This window comes from Somniosus microcephalus, chromosome 11, assembly GCF_052327205.1.
Source record: "Somniosus microcephalus isolate GS21.2 chromosome 11, FLI_Smic_1.0, whole genome shotgun sequence".
NCBI lineage: Eukaryota > Metazoa > Chordata > Chondrichthyes > Squaliformes > Somniosidae > Somniosus > Somniosus microcephalus.
Genome location: NC_140997.1, coordinates 217,023,633 through 217,042,615, shown reverse-complemented (window position 1 = coordinate 217,042,615; position 18,983 = coordinate 217,023,633). Strand labels below are relative to the sequence as shown.

General features: G+C 45.0%; 1 protein-coding gene and 1 long non-coding RNA gene across 4 annotated transcripts in view; one reads left to right on the top strand and one right to left on the bottom strand.

The window, feature by feature from the left end:
* Positions 1 to 7,832, top strand: part of LOC147111242 (uncharacterized) — a 29,464-nt gene extending 21,632 nt beyond the window's left edge. Inside the window, exons 1-3 of one of the 2 annotated variants that reach the window (XR_015080070.1) lie at positions 6,272 to 6,408; positions 7,321 to 7,440; positions 7,573 to 7,832. This is a non-coding gene — a long non-coding RNA (uncharacterized LOC147111242). Of the gene's footprint in view, positions 1 to 6,271; positions 6,409 to 7,320; positions 7,441 to 7,572 lie in introns of those variants that run through there. The other variant, XR_015080071.1, reaches the window with a different exon arrangement.
* LOC147111241 (uncharacterized) overlaps positions 1 to 12,893 on the bottom strand; it is a 63,618-nt gene extending 50,725 nt beyond the window's left edge. The window contains exon 1 of one of the 2 annotated variants that reach the window (XM_086001953.1): positions 12,197 to 12,893. The gene's annotated coding sequence lies outside the window, so the exon portion shown is untranslated. Of the gene's footprint in view, positions 1 to 5,672; positions 5,876 to 12,196 lie in introns of those variants that run through there. The other variant, XM_086001952.1, reaches the window with a different exon arrangement.
* Positions 12,894 to 18,983: the final 6,090 nt, after the last annotated feature.

Genomic DNA, 18,983 nt, shown 5'->3' with positions numbered 1-18,983 from the left:
TAGTGATAGTGATTGTCCTTAGTTTCCCCCTCCCTGTTGCCCCTTGATTATCCATTATTGGGATGTTGTTAGTGTCTTCTACTGTGAAGACAGATACAAAATATTTATTCAGAGTCTCTGCCATTTCCCTGTTCCCCATTATTAATTCCCCAGTCTCATCCTCTAAGGGACCAACGTTTATTTTAGCTACCCTCTTCCTTTTAATATACCTGTAGAAGCTTTTACTATCTGTTTTAATGTTTCTTGCCAGTTTACTCTCATAATTCATCTTCTCTCTCTCTATTTTTTTTTTGTCATCCTTTGCTGGTTTTTTAAAAATTCCCAATCCTCTGGTCTCCCACCAATCTTGACAACATTGTATGCCTTCGTTTTCAATTTGAAAACATCCTTTACTTCCTTAGTTAGCCACAGATGGTGCTCCCTTCTCTTAAAATCTTTCTTTCTTACTGGAATATATTTTTGTCGAGAGTTATGAAATATCTCCTTAAAAGACTGCCACTGCATTTCAACTGTCTTACCCTTTAATTTATTTTTCCAGTCCACTTTAGCCAGTTCTGCCCTCATGCCATTGTAATTGCCTTTGTTTAAGATCAGGACACTGGTATGGGATACAACTTTCTCACCCTCCAACTGAATTTGAAATTCAACCATGCTATGATTACTCTTTCCTAGAGGATCCTTTACTATGAGATCATTTATTAATTCTGTCTCATTACATAGTACCAGATCCAAGATAGCCTGCTCCCTGGTCGGTTCCATTACATACTGTTCGAGGAAACCATCCCAGATGCACTTTATGAACTCCTCCTCAAGCCATGGCCAATTTAATTTGTCCAATTAATATGGAGATTAAAATCACCCATGATTATTACCGTACCTTTTTTACAGGCCTCTATTATTTGTTGATTTATACTCTGTCCAACAGCATTGCTACTGTTCGGGGGCCTGTAGACTACACCCACCAGAGACTTTTTCCCTTTATTATTTTTTATCTCCACCCAAACCGATTCTACATCTTGATCTTCTGAGCCAATATCACTTCTCACCACTGCACTGATCCCATCCTTTACCAACACAAAGCCACACCACCTCCCTTTCCTTTCTGTCTATCCTTCCGAATTGTGAAATACCCTGGAATATTCAGTTCCCAGCCCTGATCACCTTGCAACCACGTCTCTCTAATGGCGATCAGATCATACCCATTTGTATCTATTTGTGCCGTCAACTCATCTATCTTGTTACGAATGCTGCGTGCATTCAGATATAGAGTTTTTAACTTTGCCTTTTTACCATTTCTCCTTGTTTTGGCCCCATTTTCTCTTGCACTCTTATTTTTAAACATTCTGTCCCTTCCTGTCACACTCTGGTTATTATTTCCCCCATCTCTATCCTGCTCTATTGCTTTCTCATTTCTCATTGACTTTTTAAATTCCTGCTCACCTGGATCCTCTCCCCCACTATTTAGTTTAAAGCCCTCTCTACAGCCCTATTTATTTGATTTGCCAGGACTCTAGCCTGATTAAGTCTGAGCTGTTAACCCAAATGATGGGACAAACTGCATGGTTCCTCAATCTTTATTCTTACATGTTGGCCCATCTAGTTTCTCTCTCACCACAGATGCTGCCTGGCCTACTGAGTAGTTCCAGGATTTTCTGTTTATATTTCAGATTTCCAGCATCCGCAGTATTTTCCTTTTGCATTAGAATAACGGAGGATGTTGGGAGTGTGCCCGGCAGTGGAAGAGAACTGAATCAGTAGTTATAGGTCTGGATTTTCCTTACGAAAACCCACCCATTTTCAGGAGGGCCGCAATCCCAGCCCAAGTATCTTGGTTCAGGTGACCTGCGCCATCACCTGCACTGAGCCCGCCCTCTTGCATATTACTGAAGGCGGTGGGTGTGGCTAATGGCTCCCTGTGACGTCACTTCCTCTAACCTGCCAACAGAAACTCTGCCACTATATAAGGGGCAGTATTAAGAAGAGAGCATGTCCCAGGGGTGATGCTGCGTGGTGGAGGCCAATATTTTCTGAAGTTCTTGCAGCTCTCTCGGACTTTGTCTTTGAATGCAACACCACTGAAAAATTCTTCCAGTTACAGTGAGTGCCTAAAGATTTGAAAATTTTGAGGGGAAAAAAATAGATTTCCAGATGGGAATCCTCCTTTTTCTGTATTATGAAAAGGAGGATGATGAGAATATGATAGAGGCTAGACTTGAGGAAATAAGACTGAGGCATCACCAAAGATGGTTGCATGTAACCCATTGATACCCACTCCATGGGGTTTATAGACCTGGCAACTGTACTTGGATCTCATGGGTTTCACAAATCCAATTTTTTACCTTATTGGCTGCATCCTTAATCCTTCATCAATTAACATCCTTGCCACCATTATCCTCTCAGATCTCAAATGGAAGTCCCACATCTTCTCCATTACTAAATCTATTACCAAGAAGTTAGATACATAGATACATAGAGATAGGAACAGGAGTAGGCCATTCGGCCCTTCGAGCCTGCTCCGCCATTCAATGAGATCATGGCTGATCTTCGTCTGAGATCATAGCTGATCTTACCAGTTCAGTACCCCGTCCCCGCCTTTTCTCCGTAACCCTTAATCCCCTTAGCCTTCAGAAATATATCCAATTCTCTCTTGAAAATATTTATTGAATTAACCTTCACAGCCCTCTGTGGCAGGGAATTCCACAGGCTCACCACTCTTTGAGTGAAGAAATTCTTCCTCATCTCTGTTTTAAATGATTTGCCCGCTATTTTTAGACTGTGGCCCCTGGTTCTGTGCTCCCCGGCCATTGGAAACATTCTCTCTGAATTCAGCCTGTCCAGGCCTGCCATAATTTTATATGTTTCGATGAGATCCCCTCTCAATCTTCTAAACTCCAGTGAGTACAAGCCCAAACTATTTAATCTCTCTTCGTAGGTCATTCCCGCCATTCCAGGTATCAGCCTGGTGAATCGCCGTTGCACTCTTTCCATGGCAAGAACATCCTTCCGCAGATGGGGCGACCAAAACTGTACACAATACTCCAGATGCGGTCTCACCAGCACCTTGTACAGCTGTAGTAAGGTATCCCTATTCCTATACTCGAACCCCCTTGATATGAAGGCCAACATACCATTTGCCTTCTTAATCGCCTGTTGCACCTGCATGCTCTCCTTCAGTGACTGGTGCACAAGAACACCCAGGTCCCTCTGCACTTCCCCATCTCCCAATCTATTGCCATTTAGATAATAATCTACCCTCCTGTTTTTACCCCCAAAGTGGATAACCTCGCATTTATCCACATTATAGTGCATCTGCCACGTATCCGCCCATTCCCCCAACCTGTCCAAATCGCACTGTAGCCTCCTGACATCCTCATCAGAGCCCACCCCTCCTCCTAGTTTAGTGTCGTCAGCGAATTTGGAAATATTGCATCCAATTCCCTGATCCAGATCATTTATATATATTGTGAACAGCTGGGGTCCCAGGACAGATCCTTGCGGCACCCCGCTGGTCACTGCCTGCCACTCCGAAAACGAGCCGTTTATTCCAACTCTCTGTTTTCTATCCGCCAGCCAGTTCTCTATCCACGTTAATACTTTGCCCCCAATCCCATGAGCCTTAATTTTGCATGATAATCTTTTGTGTGGAACCTTATCGAAGGCTTTCTGGAAGTCAAGGTACACCACATCCACTGGCTCTCCCCCATCTATTCTACCAGTTACCTCCTCAAAAAATTCCAGCAGATTAGTCAAACACGATTTACCCTTTGTAAATCCATGTTGACTCTGTCCGATCCTTTCCCCATTTGTCAAGTGCTCCGCTATTTTATCCTTAATAATGGACTCTAGCATTTTGCCCACAACCGATGTAAGGCTTACTGGTCTATAATTCCCTGCTTTCTCTCTACCCCCCTTTTTAAATATTGGGGTAACATTAGCTACCCTCCAATCCACGGGTACTGTTCCCGAGTCAATGGAGTTCCGGAAGATGATCCTTAGAGCATCTGCTATCTCCAGGGCCACCTCCTTAAGTACCCTAGGATGTAGTTTATCAGGCCCTGGGGATTTGTCGGCCTTCAGTCCCCTCAACTTACCCAACACCATATCCCTAGAGATACTAATTTCTGTCAGCTCCTCCCTCTCATTAGTCCCTATGTTTGCCGATATTCCTGGGAGGTTATTTGTGTCCTCCTTTGTGAATACAGAACCAAAGTATGAGTTTAATTGGTCTGCCATTTCCTTATTCTCCATTATATATTCTCCCGAATCGGACTGCAAGGGACCGACTTGGGATTTTACCAGTCTTTTCCTCCTGATATACCGATAAAAGCTTTTGCAGTCTGTCTTTATGTTTGCTGCAAGTTTACTTTCGTATTCTATTTTCCCCTTCCTGATTAATCCCTTTGTCCTCTTTTGCTGTATCCTGTACTGCCCCCAATCTTCCGGTCTGGTGCTTTTTTTTGCCAGTTGATATGCCCTTTTTTTTGATTTTATGCTGTCCCTAATTTCCCTCGTTATCCACGGTTGAGTCACCTTTTTAGGTTTATTTTTATGCCAAACCGGTATAAACATGTTCTGGAATTCTTCCATTCTATCTTTGAATGCTTGCCATTGTCTATCCACTGTCAATCCCCCCAGAAACACCACCCAATCAATCTTACCCAATTCCCGTCTCATACCCTCGTAATTCCCTTTATTTAAGTTCTGGACCTTAGTCTCTGATTCAATTTCCTCACTCTCCATCTCGACTGAGAGCTCGATCATATTATGATCGCTCTGACCCAAGGGGCCTCGTACAAGAAGATTGCTGATAAGTCCCTTCTCATTGCACAATACCCAGTCTAAAATGGCCTGATCTCGAGTCGGCTCCTCGACATATTGGTCCAGATAACCGTCCCGAAAACATTCCAGGAATTCCTCCTCCTCAGAATTTTTACTAATTTGGGTAGTCCAATCAATATGTAAATTAAAGTCACCCATGATGACAGCTGTGCTCTTATCGCACGCTTCTCTAATTTCCCTTTTTATGCCTTCCCTCACCTCCATATTAGGTTAGGTTTCCTGTTCTCTGAGCTTCCCTGTCTTGTTCCTCCCAAGTTCCAAAGTGCTACTATGCACTGATCCTACTCCCTACATCCTCATTGTTGAAATTGAGACTCATCATATCATCTGTTGCTCTAACTCATTCTTTGCCAAGATCGCAAAAATGTGCAACCCCTCATCTCCATCAGTCTTTTCTTTCTCCAGCAATCTCGCTCGGTTTTATAAACCTAAACTAATGAGTTTTCAGTACTTCTTGGATTTGCCTCACCTCTCCTCTTTTGAATTTTGGTAGTGTCCTACATAATGGACCGTGGCCCTTCCCCATGGTTTCTCATTTTAAGAAATGAAGTACGGATGTCAGAACAAAGCTGAACTCTTTCAATGAATGTTTTTGTTTGTACTGTAAACAAAATAAATGGCGAAGAGGGAGATACAGAGTTTACCTCATTAGCCACTTACGATTTCAGAATTTATGAGTTTTCCCTTCCTTTTGGAATAACCCACTATGCCACCGTGTAACAACTGTACACTGGCCAATATTTTAAACGGTGGCCTGAATTCCCTTTAAGACACCCGCTCTTTACAAAGGAAGTGGTATGCATTGTCTTACAAGCTCCTGAACGAGTCCATACCTGTTTGCTCAGTGCTGTATGTAGGTCGTTCTGCAATTCAATCCTCAGAATTAACGTTGTTTTTGTCATTGCTATGTGGTCCGTAAACTTGGAGTTACACGTACAAACATCAGAAAACAAAAGAGAGACACTTTTGGAAAGCAAGCACCTTCCACTCTCAACCCAAATTAAATTGTCTTCTTTTGCTGCGCATTTACAGTCGGTTGGAGTATTCACACAACGGGTTACTTTATGCAAATCAGCTTCACTTGCATTAGCCATTTGACTTTTGAACTCCACTCCCGTGAGAGGTCAAACAATAAAAAAGACTCAGCTTCTAAGCAAATATATTCAAAATAGACAATGAAACACTCCTCATCAATAAACAGGCTTTCAGAATGGCAAATTATACAAGAATAGTTTACACAAATATGTTTGGCTTAGCGCCTAGTGCATAAATGTTTCAGTCTCAGCACTTCAGTGTGTAAATGTTTCATGCTCAGTAACTTGCTGTGAAAACACTTTCCAATCTGGACAAAGGGCAAATTAAAAAAAAAAAAAAATTAAACCCTTCTGGCTTAGTATTGATTCGCTACTCAGCCAGGCACACCAGAAAGGTCTAGGGTCTGCGCTAGGTTAGCTGACATTTACCAGGGCAGACTGCTTCAATTGGCTTCAACTATTGGATTGGAGGAATAGAAAATCAACCACAGTTCCTGCTTCTATTTGCAACATGGAACCCTCTACTGGATTTTGTGTAGGTTTGTTTCTCGGGGGGAGGGGAAGGAAGAGAGATGGAAAGAGAAAGAGAAAAAGGAGCAAAAAAGTATTCCCTGGAATTTAGAAGGTTAAGGAGTGATTTGATCAAAGTTTTCAGGATATTAAGGGGAACAGATAGGGTAGATAGAGAGAAACTATTTCCGCTGGTTGGGGAGTCTAGGACAAGGGGGCATAGTCTAAAAATTAGAGCCAGGCCTTTCAGGAGTGAAATTAGCAAACATTTCTACACACAAAGGGTGGGAGAAGTTTGGAACTCTCTTCCGCAAGCGGCAATTGATGCGGAGTCAATTGCTAATTTTAAATCTGAGATTGATAGATTTTTGTTAAATAAAGGTAATAATGACATGGGGTAAAGGCGCGTATATGGAGTTAAGGTCACAGATCAGCCATGATCTCATTGTATGGCGAAACAGGCTCGAGGGGCTAAATGGCCTCCTCCTGTTCCTATGTTCCTAAAGGGTATGTTGAATGAAAACAAAATCAGGCTCGGCTGTGATGTCCTTCTCAGTCAAATAATCTGCCAATATTCACTGTCTAGGCTCACATATGTAGAATGGCAACTTAGTCAAGGAACCAGACACACTTTCTTGGGGCTTCTACCCCAAGGAGAGCTAGCAATCTCTCTCTTCTTTCTCAATCTCACCCAGGAGGGTTTGGAAGTCAGTCTCCTTGAAATTATGCGCTCTAATTCCAAGCACTCCCAGAACAGCACTTATATTTTACATAAGATTTGTGCTTCAGAAGCACCAGTGGTTTAAATTCTGGTGGAGTCAGCGTTGCAGTGCATTGGTAGACACCAGTCCCATTTCAGGGCCACAAAACACGTGTAATCGGTCTTGTGGAATTCAGGGACCCTTTTCATTATTTTATCCATTTTGTTTTTTCATAGATTTATATTTGAAACCAAAAAGGAGAAATTAACACATTGGCATACATGAACTGTTCCTCCACATCAATACTACACTGGCTCCTCCCCATCTCAATGGTGCCAATATCCTAGAATTATCAGGTAACTCCACTTCCTCTTTTTTTTGTTTTTCATTCTCAAGAAAATATACCCCAGCACATTTTGTTCCCTCGGTTGTAAACTTTTGTTTTTTTATATGTTTGATCTCTTATGCTTTCTTTTAACTCATCACAGGACCCCACGAATAGATGAGACTCAGGATTGAGCCACTGACCACACCTGAGTAAATAAGAAGATGCGTCACCATTCTGCTTTCAATTCCCAAATGATTCACAGATGGACAAGACAAAACACTGCCATTAATCAACGTCTATGTCTCACGAGATAACAAACTTTGAGGTTGTCACTTCCATATGTCCTTAAAGAAGGAAGCTTAATGCAAGAGGGGAGTACTTTCAGTATAAAATACAAAGCCTATCTGTAAAGTAATAAAAACACGATGTAAACATCTCTAACAAGTGAGTTCTGACAAAAGGTCATCGACCTGAAACGTTAACTCTGTTTCGCTCTCCACAGATGCTGCCTGACCTGCTGAGTATTGCCAGCATTTTCTGTTTTTATTCCTAACATGTGTCAGCTTGACTCAGTAGCACTCATGCTTGTAAATCAGAAGGTTGAGGGTTAAAGTCCCCCGATAGGCTTAAGCACATAACCTGAGCTGACACCTCAGCGCAGATGCCACATTTCAGATGGGACATTAATCATAGAAATTTATGACACTGAAGGAGGCCATTCGACCCATCGGCCTAGATTTTCAGTGTGCTGTGAGGCGGGCTTTTAGGCTTGCGGGGGGGCTAAAATCCTGAATTCGGGGGTCCCGACACCATCCCGCCCAAAACCCGCCTCCACGTAAGTTTCAAAGGAGGCGGGTACCTGCCCTGCACTGGGACCTGCCTACCTGAGGCGGGAAGGGATTAGTGCCAATTAACTGCCTGTTAACAGGTAATTAACAGGCAGTTTTTAGCCTAATCCCTATTTTGAGAGGTGTCGTGAGGGATTTCCGACAGCTCCAAACCACGTCAAGTTCGAGGAGTCGGGCCGTCGGGTTGAAGGACTTGGAGGGGTCGCGATGTCAGTGTTCAGGTGAGTGATGGGTGCATGAGTGCAAAGGTAAGTGTGTTTGGTGTGTCTAAAGTGTGTAAAGAAGTTTAAATTACCTGTACTTACCTTAACAGCCTTTCTTCCTCTAGGCGTCGGGAGTCCATCATTCAGCCGGCACTGAAAGCAGAATGGCCACGAGCTGTCAAAAGTGACAGCCTTCAGCTTTCAGTGCCGGTGAGAGTTCTAACGGAGTCTGACAGATGAAATTTCAGTCTGTGATGTCACCTGTTGCCGGGTGACCCTTAATTGGCCTGCTGAGCCCGCTGGGCGGGCTCAACAAGGTCAATCAAGGGAAAATCGCGTGGATTGGCCGGACGTGAATGGAGGCGGGACTAAAACCCGAAAGTTGTAGTCCCGCCTCCTTCCCGACTGCTGAATGAAAATCCAGCCCGCTATCGTGTCTGAGCCGGTCGAAAAAGCTATCCAGCCTAATTCCACTTTCCAGCTCTTGGTCCGTAGCCCTGTAGGTTACAGCACTTCAAGTGCATATCCAAGTACTTTTTAAATGTGGCGAGGGTTTCTGCCTCTACCACCCTTTCAGGCAGTGAGTTCCAGACCCCCACCACCCTCTGGGTGAAAAAAGTTCTCCTCAACTCCCCTCTAATCCTTCTACCAATTACTTTAAATCTATGCCTCCTGGTTATTGACCTCTCTGCTAGGGGAAATAGGTCCTTTCTATCCACTCTATCTCGGCTCCATATAATTTTAAACACCTCAATTAGGTCTCCCCTCAGCCTCCTCTGTTCCAAAGAAAACAACCCCAGCCTATCCAATTTTTCCTCATAGCTAAAATTCCTCAGCCCATGCAACATCCTCGTAAATCTCCTTTGTATCCTCTCTAGTGCAATCACATCTTTCCTGTAATGTGGTGACCAGAACTGCACGCAGTATTCTAGCTGTGGCCTAACTAGTGTTCTATACAGTTTTAGCATAACCTCCGTGCTCTTATATTCTATGCCTCGGCTAATAATGGAAAGTATCCCGTATGCCTTCTTAACCACCTTATTTACCTATCCTGCTACCTTCAGGGATCTGTGGACATGCACTCCAAGGTCCCTCTGTTCCTCTACACTTCTCAGTGTCCTACCATTTATTGTGCATTCCCTTGCCTTCTTGCCCCTTCCCAACTGCATTACCCCACACTTCTCTGGATTAAATTCCATTTGCCAATTTTCTGCCCACCTGACCAGTCCATTGATATCTTCCTGCAGTCTGCAGCTTTCTTCCTCACTATCAACCACACGGCCAATTTTTGTATCATCTGCAAACTTCTTAATCATGCCCCCTACATTGAAGTCTAAATCATTGATGCATACCACAAAAAAGCAAGGGACCTAATACTGAGCCCTGCAGAACCCCACTGGAAACAGCTTTCCAGTCACAAAAACATCCGTCGACCATTACCCTTTGCTTCCTGTCACTGAGCCAATTTTGGATCCAACTTGTCACTTTCCCTTGGATCCCATGGGCTTTTACTTTTCTGACCAGTCTGCCATGTGGGACCTTGTCAAAGGCCTTGCTAAAATCCATGTAGACTACACCAAATGCACTACCCTCATCAACCCTCCTTGTTACCTCCTCAAAAAAATCAATCAAGTTAGTCAGACACGACCTTCCCTTAACAAATCCATGCTGACTGTCCTTGATTAATCTGTGCCTTTCTAAATGTCGATTAATACTGTCCCTCAGAATTTTTTTCCAATAATTTGTCCACCACCGAGGTTAGGCTGATTGGCCTGTAATTACTCGGTCTATCCCTTTCTCCCTTTTTAAACAACAGTACAACATTAGCAGTCCTCTGGCACCACACCTGTAGCCAGAGAGGATTGGAAAGTGATGGTCAGAACCTTCGCTATTTCCTCCCTTGCTTCTCTTAACAGCCTGGGATACATTTCATCCGGCCCTGGCGATTTATCTACTTTCAAAGATGCTAAACCCCTTATTACTTCCTCTCTTACTATGTTTATCTCATCTAATATTTCACACTCGTCCTCCTTAACTACAATGTTTGCATTGTTCCTCTCTTTAGTGAAGACAGATGCAAAGTATTCATTAAGAACCATACCCACGTCTTCTGTCTCCACACACAAGCTTCCTTTTTGGTCTCTAATAAGCCCTACTCTTTTAGTTATCCTCTTGCTCTTTATGTATTTATAAAACATCTTTGGGTTTTCCTTGATTTTACTTGCCAATATTTTTTTATGCCCTCGCTTTGCTTTCCTAACTTCCTAGGCTTTCTGCAGTATTTAGCTCTCGGTATCGGACATAAGCTTCCCTTTTTTGCCTTATCCTACCCTGTATGCTCCTCGACATCCAGGGGGCTCTAGATTTGGGAGTCCCACCCTTTTTCTTTGAGGGAACATATTTGCTCTGAACCCTCACTATCTCCTCCTTGAATGACTCCCACTGCTCTACCGATTTACCTTCAAGTAGCTGATTGCAGTGCACTTTTGCTAAATCACATCTCAGCTTAGTAAAATTGGCCTTTCCCCAATCGAGAACTTTTACTCCTGATCTATCTTTGTCCTTTTCCATAACTACGCTAAATCTAACTGAATTATGATCACTACCACCAAAACGCTCTTCCACTGATACCCCTTCCACCTGCCCAGCTTCATTCCCTAAAACGAAGTCCAGAACCGCCCCCTCTCATGTTGAGCTTCCTATGTACAGGCTAAAAAAGTTCTCCTGAATGCATTTTAAGAATTCTGCGCCCTCTACACCTTTTACACTGATTCTATCCCAGTTGATGTTAGGGTAGTTGAAATCCCCAACTATTACTATTACGGAACAGAAAATCAGAGGAGGTGTATAACGGGCAGTTGATCCATTGCCACCTGTTTTATACTTCACCGAAGTTACATTTTACCCCCAATATCTAAGACAGATTTTCATATTTTTGTATTATATAGATCGCAGAGTACTCTTGCGCATTAATCTGCCAATATGGTCCGGAGTGATATTTTCACCCAGAATATATCAGCTGTTCAGTTCAAAAAGAGGCTATAAATATATAACGCTGTTTGTTCAATTGATAATCTGGTATCAGGAGGCATGGTTTCTAATTACAATTGTGGGTAATCAAGCCAGCTTTCACAAAAAGCACCAAATGCCAAACCCTGGTCCAAAGCTACAGACAACTTGCATTACGACAAAGTTTACTGCAAAATACCCGTTTCAGTTTTTTAATGATTTTAAAACTTAGCTCTAATATGGCAAAAAAGCCACTCACAATGGTTCCCAAATAGGATTACACTCCTATTACCTCTTCGGACCCAGTAGCCAACAGTAGATCCTCAGGCATCAGCATCCCTTCGATAGCTCACCCAAGTGGTTATTCTTCATGTGAGAGCCTAGACGGAGAGTCGCAGCAGGGTATTTGACACGTGCGGGAGTGGGCATCACTATTCAAGCCCAATTTCGTCCTCACCCAACATCATATACGTATACTTTCAGCAATCAGGAATGGGAATCTGGCTAATTTTTCCTTGTTCTAGCCCAGCATTGAGATCAATCATAGTACCCCGCCATCCACCCTGACTGTGGTCAAGCAACTCAACACAGACCATTTATCAAACCCGGGACCTTTCTAGTCTGTATGGTTTTGTACCACATCATTTGTTGCATTTACTCACCGAACCATCTCTGTTTAACTGATTCTCTTTTATTTACCTGTTGTTACATGCAAATCACTTACTAGGCTCCTTTGGGTGCGTAGGGTCACAACTCAGCTGTAAACTTCTGCTCCGACGATAATGTTCTGTCCCCGGTCCTTGTTCAGCAGTTTGTGCCTGATAATGTTCTATTTCCTCTAGCTCTCACTTTTACTTTCTGCCTTTGCCTCTTTGAGTCGATGTCGCTCTCTCTTGACCTCCTCGCCTCAATCTTTATGTGTACATGTATCTCTCTTACACTCGCCAGCTGTTTCTAGCCCTGTGTTTCTATCTGGGCCTTTGTTTTTGATTCCCTATCTGTTTATCCACCTGTGTGTGTCTCTCTTGTCTTGTCTCGATCTTTTTCTAGCTGTTTTGCTTTTTCTGCCTCTTCGAGACAAGTGTGTGCTTTTTTCTTTCTCACCTTGTCCCCCTCTGTTTTTCTTTCTCTCTCTGTGCTTTTTTCTTCTCACCTCTTTGTCTGTGTCTCCCTTTCTGTCTTGGTTTTGCAATCTTTCTCTCCTCGTTTCTCTCTCTCTCCGTCTTTGTGCCTCTTCTTGCCTATGTGAGTGTGTGTGTCTCTCTCTCTCTCTCTTTAACTCTATCTCTTTCTCTTCTTGTCTGTGCACACCTCTCTAACTATCTTTGCCTTTCCGTCTTACTGTGCTGGTATAGAATAGCAGTTCCTCTTGTCACTGGTACAGTTCTGCTCCCTCCAGGTGCAAATGCAATCTGCTGAGAACAGCGTCAATGCAAAACCTGATTTTCCTGAGAGAGGCTGGAGAAACAAAATGCTGATGACAGGTTGCTGCAGCAAGCTTCTTCTACCTGTCCACAACCTTTCGTAAACAAATAGATCCTATTTAAATAAACTCACATCAGCCATAAAGAAACTCAATTATTCGCACAAAGGCAAGGACTGATCAGTAAACTGTTCCGTGCAATGTAGAATAGGAAGGGTCTTTGTGTATTTTTGTATTTGTTTAACTGGGGAGAAAGCTGAAAGGAATTCTCAAAAGCAGTCAGCTCTGTCACCAGGGCTTTGGAACCAAAGGGCTCCTCTAGCATGCACAGGGCAAGTCACCTTTAAAACCGTTCGAACGGAAAGGAGAGAAAAAGCCAAATAAAAGGGTGTTAAATACTTTGATTTTTATTGCTGCTTAGGTTTCCAAGATGACCATTGCATACCATTGCCAAGATGGCCGATGACCTGTATGGTCTGATACAATGTTAGTGAGTCAATGAATCAATGTAGGAAGTTACACAACACCAGGTTATAGTCCAACAGCTTTATTTGAAATCACAAGCTTTCGGAGCGCTGCTCCTTCTTCAGGTGAAGTGGAGAAATGCATAAAGACACAGCTTATATAGTCAGAGAATCATGTCAGATGTTTACAGGTAACCTTTCCAACTGCCATTTATCACTCAATGAATCAAGTAACAGCACACCATTATGGCTTGGCACTTTCTGACTGCACTAAATTCAGATCAGCTGTGGTCAAAGTTTCCACCTTTTTCCGATGTTCAAAAATTAGATATAAATGGAACAGGGACAGAGTCGGAGTTTCAGCTTAGACATTCTGTGGCAGTATAATGAGGATGGTTCAGCTCCAGTCTGAGGACTGTGTTAAGATAATGTGGTTGTCACGCCAGCTTGCCTGGCTGGCCATCTGGAAGAGAGGCGGGAAGAGGAGGAAAGAGAGAGCCAGTAAGACAGAGAAAGAGTAAAGAAAGGTGAAAGAGACAGACATAGTGTAGAGGAAGAGAGAATGAGGGAGAAAATGAAAGCATGGAAGAGATTAAAGGAGAATGTAAAAAGGGACACAACAACAACTCACCTTTAACAGGAGCTTTATCAAACTCAATTTGACACCAAGTCACATAAGGAGATATTAGGACAGGTGACCAAAAGTTTGTTGAAAGACTTGGGTTTTAAGGAGCATCTTAAAGGAGGAGAGAGAAGTAGAGAGGTGGAGAGGTTTAGGGAGGGAATTCCAGAGCTTAGAGCATGGCAGCTGAAGGCACAGTCGCCAATGGTGGAGCGATTAAAATCAGGGATGGGCAAGAGGCCAGAAATTGGAGGAGTGCAGAGATCTCAGAGGGTTGTAAGCCTGGAAGAGGTTACAGAGATAGGGAAGAGCGAGGCCATGGACGGATTTGAAAACAAGGATGAGAATTTTAAAATCAAGGTATTGCTGTACTGGGAGCCAATGTAGGTCAGTGAGCACAGGGGTGATGGGTTAATGCAAGTTAGGATACAGGCAGCAGTGTTTACAGAGGGTGCAAGATGGGAGACCAGCCCGGAGAGCGATGGAATAGTCGAGTCTAGAGGCAGTAAAGGCATGGATGAGGGTTTCAGCAGCAGATGAGCTGAGGCAGGGGTGGAGACGGGCAATGCTACAGAGGGGGAAGTTGGCAGTCTTGGTGATGGAGCAGATATTGGATCAAAAGCTCACCTCAGGGTCAAATAGGACGCTAAGGGTGCAAATGGTCTGGTTCAGCATCAGTAGCCAGGGAGAGGGTTGGAGTTGATGGCTAGGGAACAGAGTTTGTGGCATGGATCGAAGACAATGGGAGGAATTTTTCGGGGGGTCAGCGGGCGTGTTCGGTGGCGGGTCGGGTGGGAAAAAAACATTTTTGACAGCGGGACGGGACCCCGCTGTCAACCCGCCGCCACGCGACTTTCCCAAATGTCGGGTCTGTCAGGGCTGAACAGACCTGACACGCAGCGGCGGGGGAGGCAATTCAGGTCATTATGACCTTGTTAACAGCCCATTAAAAAGTATTTTGAGCTCACCTTACCTTTTTACGAGGTCGCCCACGGGGTCCATGCTGCTCGGGGATCACAACAGGTAAGGAGGTTAGGAGTTGTATGACCATGGAATCATTTCATTACTTGACAGCTACAAATGTGCTATAAAAGCTTCCATCTCACAGCTGTTCACTTTCCAAACTCAGAAGCTGCTGGTTACTCCATTTGGAAGACAGATTGAGCTTTATGCAGGTTGCAAGTGTTTGGGGCAAACTCTGTATCCGGTGTCACCTCATTAGAACAACCTCTCCCCCTATTGACAGATCGCCTCTGTCATCTCTACTTCACCTGCCATCTATTACATCAGCATCAGTGCCCTTGAAACTATCTCACCTTGGTCCTCAGAATCCCACCATGATCAGCCCCAACACCAGCAGCACCAGGCACACCAGCAGCACCAACAACACCAACCTTCTCCACAATCAACTGGTGCTGCACAGGACACAGGGCATCAGCACCTGACCGCATGCTGCCCAGGATGCCAAGGATGGCCTCACCATGGCCAGATTTACTTCATTTGATGCTGTACACCTTGGCTGTCACATGATGCACCAGGTTAGTACCACCCCACACCAACACCATAAAGCATCCCTACAATGTCCAAGCCATTCCTTGCACACTCGTCACCATTGCAGGGGGGGGGGCGGTGGGGGGTACCGTTATGTCTCACCATTCACTGCAACTCACCAAGCCACTTCCAAAGGTGCACACAGATCTGTCCAAGAACGCAAAGTGTTAAAAATAAAGGTTTCGATGTTTGACACCACATTAACAGAAACTTTACATGAATATTGCATAAAACACCCAAGTGGCTACCCTTGTGTGATGTTAGTTGGTATGATTTGGCTAGGATGAGGGTGAGTGTGAGGGGTGGCTAGTGAGATAGGGAAGTGATAAAGTAGCTATAGAGGGATGGGTGGAGGTGCAAGTTAAGTTGGTATTAGGATGTGCAGGAGTAGGGTAGGGAAGGCAGAGTGATGGGGATGTGATAAGAGGCACAGCAGGATGAGGCTGAGTGTGACTTTGCAGTAACGTTTTGTGATCTACTGAGATCATTGAAAGGTTTGCGCCACTGCAGCCTGGTCCTCCTGACGACATCATTGCTCGTGTCCTCCTGTGCAATGTGAAACCAGGCTGTGTTGGTCTCCTGGGGAGGTCTCTTCCGTCCATTGGAAGGGAAGAGAACCTCCCTGTGTGCTGTGACTCCCTCCATAAGCATATGGAGGGAGTGATGGGAGAGCCTGGGTGCAGTCGTGCACCTCTGTGCAGTGCTTGTCAGTGTTTGCAGCACCTCAGTGCTGTAGAATGCTGACAGCACAACTGTCAAAATCAATTTGCGCGTGGTCCCAATCAGGGGAACATCATTTTGGACAGCGGGCTGGACCCACCACCGACGTCATCCGCCACGGACCCACCGAGGTAGGGGAAATCACGGCCAATGGCTTCGGTCTTCCCAATATTTAGTTGGATTAAATTTCCGCTCGTCCAGTATTGGATGTCGGACAAACAGCATGAAATTTCAGCAGCAGTGGAGGGGTTGAGAGAGGTGGTGGTGAGGTAGAGCTGGGTGCCGTCAGCGTACATGTGGAACCTGACGTGTTTTGGATGATGTCGCCGAAAGGAATAGGGGAGATTCCAGAGGTAATGGTGCGAGAGCGGGAAGAGAAGCCATAGCAGGTGATTCTCTGCCTACGATTGGATAGATTGGAATGGAACCAGGCAAGGGCAGTCCCACCCAGCTGGATGAAAGAGGAGGAGAGGTTGGTGTAGTCAACCATGTCAAAAGCTGCAGGCAGGTTGAGAAGGATGAGCAGGGATAGGCAGAAACCTGACTGAAGGGATTCAAACATGGAGTTGTGGGAAAGGTGGGCACCGATTTGGGAGGCAAGCACACGTTCAAGTGCTTTGGAGAGGAAAGGCAGGTTTGAGATGGGGCGGCAGTTTACAAGGACAGAGGGGTCAAGGGTGTGTTTTTTTTAAAGAGAGGGGAGATGATGGCAGATTTGAAGGGGGGGGGATGACAGTTATTGATGAGGGGGAACAGTGAACAATATCAGCTAACATGGGGGCCAGGAAGGTAAGTTGGGTTGTCAACAGTTTGGTGGGAATAGGGTTGAGCGAGTAGGAGATGGGTCTAATGGACAAGATGAGCTCGGAGAGGGCATGAGGGGCAGTAGGAGAGAAACTAGAGAAAGATGCGAATTCAGGGCTGGGGCAGGGGGGAACCTAAGGGGAAGTTTGGCTTGACAGATAAAAGAGTAATGAAACAATAAGAATGAATAGAGACTGCCAGCTTCACAACAGAGAGAATATGTGCCTGTGTCACCTGCACCCTGCAGCGTTGTGAACAATTCATTCAATAGGTGGTATGTATCTATAGTTAAAAAAATTCTTAACATGTACAAATACATGGGAATGCCTAGCTGCACTTATTACCTGCCTGATTTTCTAAAACTATCCTTTTGTATGATTGACTCACTGTAGTCTTTAATATGGGGCAGCCACAAATATGCTGAAAATATATCAATTATTAATATTAATGGCGTAAGAAATTCCACATGAAAAGATACAATGAGTCACACATTACACAAAGCACCAGATGGAAGAAGCCACGGGTGACATCACTGGTATCAGACAGCCAAAATGTGAAAACAGATAGTTGAGGAGGAGGGGATTAAATTCAGTTGAAGGATCCTCCACAATGCCAGGTCACAAAAGGACGAGGACATCTGCAGCTCAGGCAGAAAATCTAAAAGGATTAACCTGAAGAGCTTGCGCACAATGTCGTAGAGCATGGAGGAGTCCAGCTCCAACTTGTGTCAAGGCTTTGCGCACAGCATGGAGACTGTTCTGTCCAACAGTGGTCAGCTCCATCAACACGACAGTGGAGTCCACCGTGATGGAGCCTCTGTTGATGCCTCTGACAGCTCACAATGCTGTCATAGAAGCTCTAACGGTTGTCACCTTGGCTCTGGGGGCCAGCGTTGCAAGGGGCCTCCACAGTGTCACCGCAGTCCTGCACTCTGTTCTCACAGAGCCGCAGCAATGTTGAGGCGCAGTCCCAGGAGAGTGACCGTGGCTCCAAAAGGGAGCGGCACCTGCTGTCCTCTCTCAGATGACAGTATGCCTGTTCCCCCCCCCCCGCCAACTCCTCTGCCAGTGCCCTAGTTAGTGCCACACAGCCAGCTGGGCCAGACTGGCCGGGCCCACACCGAGATGCTGCAGTTTACAGCTGCATCCTCTAGGCCCACAGCTGCTCGAAGTCGCCCACCACAGGCAATTGAAGTGTCCTCAATCAAAGCTCAACACCTTCCACCTCGCAAGTGTAACCACTGGGGAAACATTTTATGGGAGCACTAGGATAGGAAAAGGAGCCGCTAGACAGGCACAAAGTGCCGGCACAAGGTTGATTCATAATTACTTCTGGTAACTGTTAGATAGAGATGGAATTGAGTTGTTTGATAAATTTGTTTGTTCGGGATTTGGTGTTGGTGTTTATCTCCGTGGTGAAGTGGGGACAAGACCCATAAGGCTGGACTGTAGGAAGGCAATCGGACGGTGGTAGCAAGGGTGGTGCTAAGGGTTGTGGGACTGTTTGTATATTGGGGATGGGAGGGATTATTTAGGTGAAGCGCTCTTCGATGAGCTGGTCTCAGAGCTCTGGCAGCTAGGGGGGCTGACGCCTCTCCTCCTTGTAATGCTCCTGCTCTCCTCATTGCCAGGTGATGGTGAGAGCTGGTCGCTCATGGTGACAAATTTTGTGCAGCATGTAGCAACTGACCACAAACCTGGATACCCGCTCAGGGGTGTACTGCAAAGCTCATCCGGAATGGTCCAGGCAGTGGAAGCATTGCTAATTATTTGCTCGTGATGGCACGGCTCTTGTAGGCTAGCTCTACAGCGGTGCCCAGATTCCTAACAGGAGTCATGAGCCATGTTCGGAGGGGATAGCCCTTGTCGGCAAGTAGCCAGCCTGCAACTTGACAGCCTGGCTGGAATAAAGGTGGCACAGAGGACTG